We start from the raw sequence: 9,428 nt of genomic DNA on the forward strand, positions 1-9,428 counted from the left end.
GTGCCCATATAAAGGCACAAGGCTGCAGGCTGAGTTATACAGGGAAATCTGAGTATCACTCATGTATTATAAGGGATAATGTACCCCCTACTGTAAATGATAAGGATATTAGCAGTCACTGAGGGGTCCTGTGCCCATATAGGAAACAAAGATGCCCATTGACTGCAGGGCTTATTATTATTATTTAAACTCCAGCCCTGATTTCGCTGATCTTGTCCCCAAAATCCTTTGCACAAATCAGTATCAGGCAGCATTTTTATTTTCTGTAGCATATTCTGCTAATCTCCGACAGCTCATTCATTCCCTCGCTCCTTTTCTGCTCAGTGAAATGAATTATTTATAATTGTGCATTGGGTTTTATGGTTCTTTGCTTTATGACTTCCATTCAGCACAAACACTCCCTTCCCTCCCTGTTAGTGCCCAGCCTGGTGTGTCCATTAATAGTCTGTTGGAATAATGGCTTTAATGTGTCACTAAGTAGCCCTGGTTCCTAGGCTATGTATTCTGCCCCCTTCACTGCACGGGGGGGGGGGGGGGGGGGGCTGTTACTTTCATTTATACCCTTCCTGCATGGAAGTGGCACTTAATTGTCATCTTGTATCCCCTAAAATGCTTCCAACTTGAACCTACATTTATTTAAAGGGACACTGCCATGATATTTATGGGGTACTTTGTATATCTAGCAAATAATTCCCTCTGCCATTTAACCTTTTATTCTTGAACCAACAAATGTATTTGTAGCTGTAATATTGGTGTGTAGGCGCCATCTCAGTGCCTTGTGCCTGAGTCTGAGCTTTCAGCCAGCGCTACACATTAGAACTGCTTTCAGCTAACCTATTGTTTCTCCTACTCCCATGTAACTGGAGGAGTCCCAAGCCGGACTTGGATTTCTTACTATTGAGTGCTATTCTTATACCTACTGGGAGCTGCTATCTTGCTCCCTTCCCATTGTTCTGCTGATCGGCTGCTGGGGGTGAGGGGGGGGGGATATCACTCCAACTTGCAGCGCAGCAGTAAAGTGTGCATGAGTCTGAGCTTTCAGCCAGCGCTACACATTAGAACTGCTTTCAGCTAACCTATTGTTTCTCCTACTCCCATGTAACTGGAGGAGTCCCAAGCCGGACTTGGATTTCTTACTATTGAGTGCTATTCTGATACCTACTGGGAGCTGCTATCTTGCTCCCTTCCCATTGTTCTGCTGATCGGCTGCTGGGGGTGAGGGGGGGGGGGATATCACTCCAACTTGCAGCGCAGCAGTAAAGTGTGCCTGAGTCTGAGCTTTCAGCCAGCGCTACACATTAGAACTGCTTTCAGCTAACCCATTGTTTCTCCTACTCCCATGTAACTGGAGGAGTCCCAAGCCGGACTTCCCATTCTGGGTGAGAGAGTCCAGTGTAACCCATGTTCTGCTGGTACTAATCCGGGAAGGCAGTGATTGAGCTGAAATCAAGGTTACAATACATTATAAATCCCACAGTCCCTGAGAGCAATGCACACAATGTGCTTATTATCTTATAATGCCGCTAATTACAACATTATAAAAGTTACAAAATATATGTTCCCTTTAAAATAACTCTGGCTTTGTGCCGATGCTGAAGCTCTTACAGTCGCTGCAATAATCCTCTACTGCCATCTAGTGGTACCAAATGAGAATACATTGAATACTGACCGGGTTGGCTGGGTATTGGGCTGAGAACCATTAATTATTGTTAAAACTTGATAAATTTGAGTTTAAATGGAAGTTCGTTTCCATGAATCGTCTTTATTTTTCCCAAAGGGAGATTTCTCCAGCAGCCATTTAAGGAGTATCGGTGCTCATTCTTGGAAAACAATAATGTGTTTAAGTTTCACTTGAAACTGGGTGAAATAGAAACCAATGGGGGGATTAACTTCCCCATTAAACTGGGTGAAATAGAAACCAATGAGGGGATTAACTTCCCCATTAAACTGGGTGAAATAGAAACCAATGAGGGGATTAACTTCCTCATTAAACTGGGTGAAATAGAAACCAATGAGGGGATTAACTTCCCCATGAAACTGGGTGAAATAGAAACCAATGGGGGATTAACTCCCATGAAACTGGTGAATAGAAACCAATGGGGGATTAACTTCCCCATGAAACTGGGTGAAATAGAAACCAATGGGGGGGATTAACTTCCCATGAAACTGGTGAATGAAAACCAATGGGGGGATTAACTTCCCCATGAAACTGGGTGAAATAGAACCAATGGGGGGATTAACTTCCCCATGAAACTGGGTGAAATAGAAACCAATGGGGGGATTAATTCCCCATTAAACTGGTGAATAGAAACCAATGAGGGGATTAACTTCCCCATTTAAACTGGGTGAAATAGAAACCAATGGGGGGATTAATTCCCCATTAAACTGGGTGAATAGAAACAATGAGGGGGATTAACTTTCCCCATTAAACTGGGTGAAATAGAAACCAATGGAGGGGATTAACTTCCCCATTAAACTGGGTGAAATAGAAACCAATGAGGGGATTAACTTCCCCATTAAAACTGGGTGAAATAGAAACCAATGAGGGGGATTACTTCCCATGAAACTGGGTGAAATAGAAACCAATGAGGGATTAACTTCCCCATTAAACTGGGTGAAATAGAAACCAATGGGGGGATTAACTTCCCCATTAAACTGGGTGAAATAGAAACCAATGAGGGGATTAACTTCCCCATTAAACTGGGTGAAATAGAAACCAATGGGGGATTAACTTTCCCCATTAAACTGGGTGAAATAGAAACCAATGAGGGGATTAACTTCCCCATGAAACTGGGTGAAATAGAAACCAATGAGGGGATTAACTTCCCCATGAAACTGGGTGAAATAGAAACCAATGAGGGGATTAATTTCCCCATGAAACTGGGTGAAATAGAAACCAATGGGGGGATTAACTTCCCCATGAAACTGGGTGAAATAGAAACCAATGGGGGGATTAACTTCCCCATGAAACTGGGTGAAATAGAAACCAATGGGGGGATTAATTTCCCCATGAAACTGGGTGAAATAGAAACCAATGAGGGGATTAATTTCCCCATTAAACTGGGTGAAATAGAAACCAATGAGGGGATTAATTTCCCCATTAAACTGGGTGAAATAGAAACCAATGAGGGGATTAATTTCCCCATTAAACTGGGTGAAATAGAAACCAATGGGGGGATTAACTTCCCCATTAAACTGGGTGAAATAGAAACCAATGAGGGGGATTAATTCCCCATTAAAACTGGGTGAAATAGAACCAATGAGGGGATTAACTTCCCCATTAAACTGCGGTGAAATAGAAACCAATGAGGGGATTAATTTCGCCCATTAAACTGGCGGTGAAATAGAAACAATGAGGGGATTAATTTCCCCATTAAAACTGGGTGAAATAGAAACCAATGAGGGGATTAATTTCCCCATTAAACTGGGTGAAATAGAAACCAATGGGGGGATTAACTTCCCCATTAAACTGGGTGAAATAGAAACCAATGGGGGGATTAATTTCCCCATGAAACTGGGTTGAAATAGAAAACAATGAGGGGATTAATTTCCCCATTAAACTGGGTGAAATAGAAACCAATGAGGGGATTAACTTCCCCATTAAACTGGGTGAAATAGAAACCAATGAGGGGATTAATTTTCCCATTAAACTGGGTGAAATAGAAACCAATGAGGGGATTAACTTCCCCATTAAACTGGGTGAAATAGAAAACAATGAGGGGATTAACTTCCCCATTAAAAAAAAAAATTTTTTTTTTGCAAAAAAAGTTAACTAAATGTTAACCAGCCTGGTTGATATCTAGCCAATTGTAGGGCAGATTTGGTTGGGTAGGCCTGTTGGGGATGTTGTCTCCATCTTGCCCTACAGTCTCCATCTTGCCCTACTGTCTCCATCTTGCCCTACTGTCTCCATCTTGCCCTACTGTTTCCCTCTTGCCCTACTGTCTCCCTCTTGCCCTACTGTCTCCATCTTGCCCTACTGTTTCCCTCTTGCCCTACTGTCTCCTCTTGCCCTACTGTTTCCCTTCTTGCCCTACTGTTTCCCTCTTGCCTACTGTCTCCATCTTGCCTGTCTCCATCTTGCCCTACTGTCTCCATCTTGCCCTACTGTCTCCATCTTGCCCTACTGTCTCCATCTTGCCCTACTGTCTCCCTCTTGCCCTACTGTCTCCCTCTTGCCCTACTGTCTCCATCTTGCCCTACTGTTTCCCTCTTGCCCTACTGTCTCCCTCTTGTCCTACTGTCTCCATCTTGTCCTACTGTCTCCATCTTGTCCTACTGTCTCCATCTTGCCCTACTGTCTCCATCTTGCCCTACTGTCTCCATCTTGTCCTACTGTCTCCCTCTTGTCCTACTGTCTCCATCTTGTCCTACTGTCTCCATCTTGTCCTACTGTTTCCCTCTTGCCCTACTGTCTCCATCTTGCCCTACTGTCTCCATCTTGCCCTACTGTCTCCATCTTGCCCTACTGTCTCCATCTTGCCCTACTGTCTCCATCTTGTCCTACTGTCCCCATCTTGTCCTACTGTCCCCATCTTGTCCTACTGTCTCCATTTTGTCCTACTGTCTCCATGTGACCCAATTGTCACCACCGTTTCCTATAGTCACCATGATTTCTTACTTTCCTCCTTATCATTTTTACCTACAATTACCGCCTTCCCTTACTGCCCCCCCTTCCCTACTGTGCCCTGGGCCTGCTGTGGTTACATTTATGAAAAGCGTTTGGTAACTCCTCATATTCTGGGATGTTATGGAAAAGTAACCCACAAGCCGTGGATATTATGGTTGGACCGTATGCACCATATTTATTGCAGAATGTAGCGCGTCTGTATCATGGGAATATCTCACAGGCTCAATATCATGTTTTTGTTTCCCTGTTACAGAAGAAACAGAACAATGGGCAGAAGACTGGGCAGGTTCTACACAGGGCAAGGAGACTCCGGAATAATCTCTGTGACGGGGGAGGACAGGCAGGGGTCTGGGTCAGTGGGGCCCCCAGCCCAGTCCAACCCTGCATGGCTGTACTTGCTCTATTCATTAAAGGTATTTGTGTCCACACATGTTTCTTAGACTTTGTAGGCTTCCTCATTCCTCAGTCTCGAGCACCCTGGGGTTACCTTCACCGTGAGCAGGTTGATAATCCCAGGGTGCCCTCAGAGGCCGCATTATGGGGTGCAACAGTCTTGCTCCCAAAGAATCACCCCCTAATGGCCCTTTAGCAACAAACACTTCCCTGCTACAAACATTTAAACACAACACGTACAACATGTGTAATTGCATTCTGTCTGTCATGGCTGACACCACTGCAGAAGTAAAATAGCTCAAGTAGAAGGCCTATGGCCTAAGGTTTTATGGGGGGGCCCCTAGTAGAGCAGAGAATGGCCCCCTTACTGTTTTGGTATAAGTTTTTGCCAACATGTATTTAGGGAATATCAGTTATTGAGACTTGAAAGTGTGACTCCTACACTGACTGTATTTTACTCTGATTTTATTTGGTTTCCCATAGTTCCATGCTGCACCCACAGCCCATGTGGAAGAAAATCTTTACTGTGAACTGTGTCTTTTTTAATTGCTTAATGAAAAAAAAATAATAATAAAAAAATATATATATATATATAAAATAATAAAGCAATATTCAGATATACATTTAAATTGCTTTACATGTAGTTGCAAACGTAATGGCAGGTGAAGCACCTGCACTGTCCCTGCACTGCTTGTTCTGACTCCCTAAACACTGTATCTGTACAGATTAACAGGCCTGGGGGAGAGAACTGACTTTTGTTACATTGTTTTCCAAATACATTTATATCTAAAAGTTCCTGAACAAAAAGTAAAATCATTCAAAAACTACAAATAATAAAAAATAAAGACCAACTGCAAATAGTCTCAGAATACCACTCCCCTACATAATACTAAATTGTAAGCTCTTTGGGGCAGGGCTCCTGTATCGGTTACTGATTGCTTTATATGTTACTCTGTATGCCCAATGTATGAAACCCACTTATTGTACAGCGCTGCGGGATATGTTGGTGCTTTATAAATAAATGTTAATAATAATAAGAACCCAAAAGTGAACGACCCCTTTAAAAATAAACTCAAAAAAATGAGTTTCTGTAAACATAGCCGGAGTTTTTTTTTGATATTTGCACTTTTAAACTGCTATTAACAGGCTGTTGGCTCAACTGAAATTCAGCAACTCTAGGGTTAACTGACCACAATTTATTTGACTGCGACTTTTTTTGACACAACTGCGATTTTTTTTATTTGACTTCGACTGTTATAACCTTTCAGGCTGCATCATAACAAACAGAACATTGTGATGTCACAGTGAAGTTTGTAACATAACATTGTGATGTCACAATGGGCAGTGAAGTTTGTGCAGCTTCCCTGCCAAGCGAGTGCCAGAGCTGAGCTGATTGGGTTGCAGGGCAGATCCCCTGGGAGCTGCTCTCTCCTAATCAGCTCTTATTGCCTCCTTAAAGCCACTTTAACAGCTTTAGGCTTTAAGCCTTTACCATCGAATTGCTTCGGCGCATCCTCGCTCGGCTCCATATCTGTAAGTCAGCCAATTGGTTTTATCATTCAGATATATAAAGGGAATAGGGTGTGAGCCTGGGGCTGTAGGCCTGGAATGGGCCGTCTGTGTAACTATAGAGATTCCCAATGTGGCAAACACGCAACTGTGACTTTTTTCTTGATGTAACAGCGATTTATTTGACAGACTATTTTGATAGGAACTTTTATATATATATATAATATAGTAATGGGTTTTACAGTGCCACAAAGTGATGTAGGGGTTTATAGTCTGTGGGATAAATCAGAGGCATAAGTGTATAAGTGTAAAAGTTAGTACAGGTATAGGATCCCTTATAGAGAAACCTGTTATCCAGAAAGTAAGATATAATTACCCCTTATTGGGGCAGAACAGCCCTAATGGGTTTATTTCATGGTTAAATGATTCCCTTTTCTCTGTAATAATAAAACAGTACCTGTACTTGATCCCAACTAAGATATAATTACCCCTTATTGGGGCAGAACAGCCCTATTGGGTTTATTTAATGGTTAAATGATTTTTAGTAGACTTAAGGCATGGGGATGCAAATTACAGAGAGACCCCTTATCCGGATAACCCCAGGTCCTGAGCATTCTAAAAACAAGATCCCATACCTGTACCCCTTATTACCCCACAGAGCCGATTTCATCAATTTTGGAAGGCAAATCTTTTCCATTGGACATATTGTATCCCAAGTGGGTTCCCCCCCATAATCTCCTTTATGTTTCCCCTTGAGACACAGACGCCCCACAAACTTCTCAGCACAGAATCTTCTCCCTTGTTTCCCTTTCCTAAAGAGTTACATTCATCAGTTTCCCACTGTATCCCATTGGTTCCATCAAGAACTTTCTCCTTGTTCCAAAGCATTCCCAATAGGGCTGTTCTGCCCCAATAAGGGGTAATTATATCTTAGTTGGGATCGAGTACAGGTACTGTTTTATTATTACAGAGAAAAGGGAATCATTTAACCATTAAATAAACCCAATAGGGCTGTTCTGCCCCAATAAGGGGTAATTATATCTTAGTTGGGATCAAGTACAGGTACTGTTTTATTATTACAGAGAAAAGGGAATCATTTAACCATGAAATAAACCCAATAGGGCTGTTCTGCCCCCAATAAGGGGTAATTATATCTTAGTTGGGATCAAGTACAGGTACTGTTTTATTATTACAGAGAAAAGGGAATCATTTAACCATGAAATAAACCCAATAGGGCTGTTCTGCCCCCAATAAGGGGTAATTATATCTTAGTTGGGATCAAGTACAGGTACTGTTTTATTATTACAGAGAAAAGGGAATCATTTAACCATTAAATAAACCCAATAGGGCTGTTCTGCCCCCAATAAGGGGTAATTATATCTTAGTTGGGATCAAGTACAGGTACTGTTTTATTATTACAGAGAAAAGGGAATCATTTAACCATTAAATAAACCCAATAGGGCTGTTCTGCCCCCAATAAGGGGTAATTATATCTTAGTTGGGATCAAGTACAGGTACTGTTTTATTATTACAGAGAAAAGGGAATCATTCTTCAATATCTGAATTATTGGCTTATAATGGAGTCTATGGGAGATGACCTTCCTGTAATTTTGATTTTTCTGGATAACTGGTTTCCAGATAAGGGATCCCATACCTGTTTTATGAAACAGTTCTAGGACAAGGAAGAACCTCACCAGTAAGACCTGGACTGGCAATCTGTGGGTCTGGCAAATGTCAGGGGGGCTGTAAGGTGCCACAGACAGTCACTATTTATTGGGCTGGGGGGGCTGTTTGTGCCTCTGGGTACTGGGAATGCCAGGGGGCTGTAAGGTGCCACAGACAGTCACTATTTATTGGGCTGGGGGGGCTGTTTGTGCCTCTGGGTACTGGGAATGCCAGGGGGGGCTGTAAGGTGCCACAGACAGTCACTATTTATTGGGCTGGGGGGGCTGTTTGTGCCTCTGGGTACTGGGAATGCCAGGGGGGCTGTAAGGTGCCACAGACAGTCACTATTTATTGAGCTGGGGGGGGGCTGATTGTGCCTCTGGGTACTGGGAATGCCAGGGGGGCTGTAAGGTGCCACAGACAGTCACTATTTATTGGGCTGGGGGGGCTGTTTGTGCCTCTGGGTACTGGGAATGCCAGGGGGGCTGTAAGGTGCCACAGACAGTCACTATTTATTGGGCTGGGGGGGCTGTTTGTGCCTCTGGGTACTGGGAATGCCAGGGGGGCTGTAAGGTGCCACAGACAGTCACTATTTATTGGGCTGGGGGGCTGTTTGTGCCTCTGGGTACTGGGAATGCCAGGGGGGCTGTAAGGTGCCACAGACAGTCACTATTTATTGGGCTGGGGGGGGTGGGGGCTGTTTGTGCCTCTGGGTACTGGGAATGACAGAACCTATTTTGAATCCCAGTCCGGTCCTTTAAAGATTAATTTAAACAATAAGTTGCTGTAAACATACCCGGAGTGTTACTGAGCACTTTTGCAATTTACATTTATTTTGTAGTTATGCAGGGTTTTTTTTTTACATATATTTGCACTTTTAAACTGCTATTAACTGGCTGTTGGCTCAACTGAAATTCAGCAACCCTAGGGTTAACTGACCACAATTTATTTGACGTAACTTTTTTTATGTGACTGTGACTTTTTCGATGTCACATGACCATAATGCTAATTTGCCCCTAAGAGCACAATGAGCAGTAAAATGATTTGGCCAATAGGGTTCCACGTGAGCTCAGTCCCTATCTGTATGAATACAAGCTGAGCAGCAGAACTATACGCCCTGTAATAACCTTTCAGGCTGCATCATAACAAACACAACATTGTGATGTCACAGTGAAGTTTGTAACATAACATTGTGATGTCACAATGGGCAGTGAAGTTTGTGCAGCTTCCC

Source organism: Xenopus tropicalis, chromosome 7 (assembly GCF_000004195.4).
Source record: "Xenopus tropicalis strain Nigerian chromosome 7, UCB_Xtro_10.0, whole genome shotgun sequence".
Lineage (NCBI taxonomy): Eukaryota > Metazoa > Chordata > Amphibia > Anura > Pipidae > Xenopus > Xenopus tropicalis.